A 6,000-nucleotide genomic window follows, 5' to 3' on the forward strand; every position below is an offset into this window, starting at 1 on the left:
CATTTCCCTATGCTTTTTGCCCCACCACAGTCCCCTCCACACTCATTTTATCCCCTTACCCCACACAACATATATAAAACATGTTTTACATTACAATTGTTTCTTTAAAAAATCATTCTCTGAAATGTTTTCGTTAAAATCACTGGATTCCGTAATTTCTCCAAGTACTCTTAAGTGAAATCTCATAAAACAGCATCATGAACTCAGAGAGAGTTAGGTCTCATCTCACCAACATCCCTACCTTCTGCCATAAATCTGTCTGCCCATATATAGAGAATGGTCAAGAAAGATGCCCATTATAATCAATGTGACTTCCCATAAGCACTCAACACAAATGAAACTTCTGATTCATTCAAAATATCTCGAACCTGCAATAAGACAAAAAAATGTTGTTTAAAAAATGTAATTGAATTTCACTTATAAAAAAAATATCTTTTGTGTTTTCTACAGAATATAGTTACAAAGAATTCATGTGCTTTTAAAAAAAAACTTGGAACAATTTTTCATACAATTAATAAACCTTGGGCCCGATTCATGGAATTATCTGTGTGGAAAATTGTGACATTGCATGCAAAATCCTGTTTGTCGTTCATGGAATCCACTGTGCAGCACTTTTTTGTACTTTGTGGGGACGTCACGCAGGATTGGCACACCTCTGCGACAGGCCGAGTGCCTTGCGCGAGACACCACGCGGAGCATGGGCATGGCTTGCGCAGAGGGCAGGGTAGGAGGTGGAACGCGGAAAAAGAGGAAGAAAAAGGCAAAATGTGGGCGTTACAAGGGGCGGCCCACAAGCAGTCCATCGCACGCTCACTATTGCATGGAACGATACGTATTCAAGGATCTCAGTGGGAAAATGGGCCCTCATACTATCCGTTGCCTGAAGACACTTGCACATAGGATTCACAGTGCAAGATCGGGGGTCGGATTCTGGTGTGCGTGTATGCAGCCGTGGATCCGATCTGGCTTAGCGGTGAGCGTACGCAGTGTAGCGGGATGCACGAATGGTTTACGGGGTTCGCACGCACCTTTTCTGAGTTTTATCCGAGTTACGATAACTGTTTGTATGTTGTCGGGGTGCCGGTAACAGTTACAGGGGGACCCTGTGCACTGTTTGAAGGGTGCATGTATTTTTGCCCGGTAGCTGTTCTGGCTGTTTTTGCTTTGTGTGGGGGCATGTCAGGGACATTCTGGTCGCAACTTGCGTATAACGTTACTTTACACAAACAATTCCATGAATACGCAGAGCACACAGAATTAATTCTGCGTGCAGGCTCCCCCAATGACGTTCGCTGCACAGGGCCTTTGCGGGATGGATGCACACTTTTCCATGAAACGAGCCCTTAATCTCAACATATGGTAACATAGAATTTTTAATAGAAGCTTCTCAATATTATGAGAGATTTTCTTTTATGCTCTTTTCTGACACGTTTCGGATATATCTCATATCCTTCTTCAGAGGGTCTATAAACAATGCCTTCCTACAAAATGGCTCTATTGACAGCTGTTGTCACTGCCCATTTGGCCTGTGGAGTTCGGAAGTTCATCAAATTATCCCTGCTTTTATGGCTCTACATTGGTTGATGCTAGAACTGTTTTGAAATATTTGGGTATTGTGCATAAAATATTATACTTGACATCTCCAACTTACCTAACATAATAATTAAAGAAATATGGGGGCTCCAGAGGCCTTCATAGTCACGATTCTCTCCGTAAGGAGGTTTTTCAAGTTCAGGAACACCGACACGCCGAAAAGATCTTTTTCCAGTGCTGCTGTTAGTCACTGAAACTCATTTCTGGTCCATATACGAAAATGTCTCTTTACCTGAGATTTAGAAACGCACTTAAAGCCTGGCTTTGGAATGTTGCTTTTTGATATGTATCTGACATTGTTATACTTTTGTCTTGTTATTATGCTTTTCAACCTGAAACTTTGTATCTATTGTTGATTATATTGTATGTGGTTTTAATCAAATCTGTATTAAGTAGAGTGCTCTGATGCTTTGGCATCGATTGTGCTTCATAACATTTTTTAAATAATGTAATATCAGATTCTCTGCCAAAATCTTTTTGGAAAACAGCTCTAGTTTATTTTTTATTTATTTTATTTCAATATTATATATCGCGCAAACCTCACCCAAAGGCATACAAGGGTAGAATACAAGAGTACAAGAGTCAACAGAAAATGAAAAAAACATATTTTTTCTTGAACATATCTTAGTTAGTAAACATAAAGCTTTTGAGCCCTTCGCAGAAAGGGAGCAGTAATTCTGCCGGCGGTAATCCTGCCGGAATGGCAAGAGGGCGAGTGCCTTGTGTGAGAAACCACGCAGAGCGTGGGCGTGGCTTGTGCAGAGGGCAGGGTAGGGGGCGGAATGTGGAAAATGAGGAAGAACAAGGGAAAATGTGGGTGTTATGAGAGGTGGCCCACAGGCAATCCATCGCACGCCCACTTTTGCATGGGATGTTGCGTATTCATGGATCCAACCGCGCAACCTCTCACCGTGGAAATGGCCACACAAAGCCCTCATATTATCTGCCACCTGAAGGCAGGAATACAGGCACTTACGCATAGGATTCACTGTGCAGAGGTAAGATCGGATGTCGAATTTAGGGCAGCGTGTATGCAGCCGAGGTTCCAATCTAACTTAAAGATGAATATTGTTGGTAACTGAAGGTAAGGGAATGGTGTGGCTGAATATATATGGTAAAATACAAACATTCCAAAACCTCACACAAAAAGATCAATATTAAGAGTGTGTGATATTGTTTGTTTTAGTTCATGGTGGGACAGTGTGGTGCCTTTCCTGGGAGGAGGCTATCAATGTATAAACAAATATATCTATCTATTTTGAAAAAAGTATAGCTTGTCATTTTGCTCTCATTAGTCCTTTAATATTAGTGTATAGACTAGTCATTACATGTCGTTATAATGTGTTTGCCAATTAGCCACATCCAGCCAAGGTACTATTAGTTATTTTGCAACACTTGACTGTGTCTCCTCTGAAGCTTAAAATGAGAGTCTCTGGCGGACTACGTGTCTAACTGTATTTTCCTGTTTCTTCTGTTAAAGCTAGGCCAACCCCTCACTTCTCACTGCATACTGTTCTTTTTCTGCTCTTCAGCTACAAGTGTCAAGGTCTTAAACTCTTGTAGAAAAGGAGCCAACTACCCCCACCTCAACCACTTCGCCATTTTGCCTATATGTTGGGAACCAGAGTGTGAGGCACATGCGGTACCAGTTAAAATACCGATACCACAGAGAATCCGGGAAGCAAGGTTCCCATTGAGAAAACCATACCTGCATACGAGAAAGTATGAGAGCCATTTCAATGAAATCCCGGAAAAAGCAGAGCAAGTGAATAGCCAAGATGAATGGTGACGTCGTACAGAGCCAAGTTGACGTACATAGAAGAGATGCAGAGACAAGATAATGCAAATATTCTATAAGGCATCAAGAAAGTATCAAGGATAAGTGACATCTTGGGACCAAGGTGAAGAAGCTTATGCCACAGAACTGATGAAGATATCAAGCCAGTTTACATGTGTACAAATGCAGAGAAATACAAGCAGACAAAGTATTCTTGTGGCTAGCTTTATAGTGAATAAATTGCGGCATGCACTAACATACACATATATGCATAAGTGAGTAAAGATTGGATGTTTCCACTACGAACTATGGCAGAGCTGGGTTGGAAACGGAAGGCCTCATTCCCAGTGTGTTGCAGTAAGAAAACAAATGAATTACCAAGTGAATCTCAGAAAGGCGAGGCTGGATGATCCATGAAGCTAAGCCAAGAAGCCAAGGTCTTATCAGGCTGGCGTGAGCAGATATTGGATACAAATCGTGTGAAAGAAAAAAACTCCTGTTCAGAAGGCATGAACCAAACAAGAAAGACGTCAGAGGTCTATTAGAAAATAGAATTTTTAATACACGAGAGGCTCGATTTTGTGGTCTTCAGTCACGTGGAAGGATGAAGTTGGACGGACGAGATGGTCACACCTACGCATGAGGGCAGAGCGTGCCTTCACTTCCTGAATTCTCGTGAGCTAAAAACACTCCCAAGGACAAGTTCAAAGCCCTAATTGTCAGCAGACCACTAAGGTGATGATAGATGCATATGCTAATTGGTGGGAAGCTATGGTCAAGACGAGCTCACCAGCACCTGGGAGCCCAGCCTGTGTGTTGCTATCGTAGGTGGAAACGTACTGACGAAGGTTAGAGTGCCAACCAATTGTAGGGGATCACGTAATCAAGGGTCATATAGTTTGTGTAGCCAATAGGACGTTGTGTATTTAGTGACGTTCATAGTGACCTGTTTAAGGGGAGGGCTTAGTTGCCCCACCTGATGTTAAGGAACCAATCACCTTCTTTCACTCTCTTAGACTAGTATAGAACGTATATTTAGACAGTCCCTTAGACACAATCACTTTCTCCAATAGGTTTTTGTAGTTTGCCATGTTGGATGACATTAGTAATATGTGGGTTAACGTCACCTATGATGATTTTTTGCTATAAAATAATGCTTTTTTCTAAGATGCATTGAGAGAATTTGTGCTGAGACGTCCGTTGATGTCCGTTGTACTCCCTGTTTTAGATAATTGATGTTAAAACAGTTATCCTTTTTGCCAACTACCTGAGTCGTTTTGATTATTGATGTATGAATAAAGTCTGCATCCCCATTCATCTCAAGGGTATTGCTACTCATCTTCAAGGGCCGGAAGTCACCCAGTTCACTCTATTTGTTGCCTTCCCCCTGCACAGTCAGGGCTTCCTTCTGCAGAGGACCTCCAGACCTCTGAACCCTCTATCATTGATGTGCCCCTAACACTCCCAAACATCACAACAGCTCTTGGCAGGCACCAATCTCTCTCCAATGAAGCCTCTCCTATAACATCAACATAGCACTCTAGAATTAGAGGTTGAAATCTGGTGCCTAGGCTTAGCCATGCTTGACAGGGGGAGTGCCAAAGCCTTTCGATTAGCACTGCAATGACGACGGCCTCCCTCAAACGCTGTTATCAGTACTGTTCCAGAAGCCGAATCAACTTGGGCAAATTAAGGCAAAAAGGGGTGCAGTTGCTAGAGCCCCCAGCTCTACGTCCCTATAACTCAGTATCCAAGATAAATGGATCCATTTTGGATACACTAGGAAGACTCTGTCTGCCAACACTTAGTGGGAAGAGGGTGAGAACTGACTGCATTCTTCGGGCCTCTCTTTCCTAGTATCCTTTTCAATCTGCTCCCTAATGAACCCTTAACTCACGGTTAGACCCTGTTCTTTTCACTTGCTTCGTGTTGATTTCTCCTCCAAGACTACCTCGCCCTCACCCTCTCCTTTTCTCCTATGTCCTCTATTTCCCCTACCTTAATTTAGTCCCTTTCATTTCTGTGAATTAAGAGTTGTACATGTAACCTACATCCACACATACATACATTTATGGTATAGTTGTTCTAGGAATGTTTGGATTTTAAATAACATTGATGGAGGTTGCCAAACATACCGCAATGCTTCTATCACAAGGATGTCAGTCTAATCCACAGTGATGATCCCTAATAAGGTTGAAACGTGTATATGTTTGTCGACATCCTTGTGCGCTGCCTATCTTTGTTTGAGAAATCTGTGTGTTGAATAGCACTGCCCTACAGAACAAAGAACATTTTCTGGAGTACCAAATGCATCCTTTCTGGATAACTTGCATACCCACAGTTCATTGCTCAGTGACTCAGAAGCGGAGGTTAATTTCCAGGGATGTCTGCAACGTGGTGCTATGGCATGCATGACTTGGTAGCGGAAATGGCCTATTTTACTCTAATATACCAAAAAATAATTACTTCATCAAATGTTTTTATTTTTCATTTGGGGGTCCCACCATGCCCTCCCTTACCCTTCATTGCTGCCTCTACCCCAAACACCTCCAATCACCACAAAGCAAATACTGTTGACAACACAACAGGATACCCTACCCTCAATTAGTAAGATTATAAGATCTTTTAAA

The 6,000-nt window shown here is 42.2% G+C and overlaps 1 long non-coding RNA gene across 1 annotated transcript in view; it reads left to right on the forward strand.

The window, feature by feature from the left end:
• The window catches only part of LOC138510236 (uncharacterized), a 175,388-nt gene extending 170,847 nt beyond the window's left edge, over positions 1–4,541 (forward strand). The window contains exon 2 of the long non-coding RNA XR_011280348.1: positions 3,126–4,541. This is a non-coding gene — a long non-coding RNA (uncharacterized lncRNA). The remainder of the gene's footprint in view (positions 1–3,125) is intronic.
• Positions 4,542–6,000: the final 1,459 nt, after the last annotated feature.

Source organism: Ambystoma mexicanum, chromosome 6p (genome assembly GCF_040938575.1).
Source record: "Ambystoma mexicanum isolate Mex_15411 chromosome 6p, UKY_AmexF1_1, whole genome shotgun sequence".
NCBI classification, from domain to species: domain Eukaryota; kingdom Metazoa; phylum Chordata; class Amphibia; order Caudata; family Ambystomatidae; genus Ambystoma; species Ambystoma mexicanum.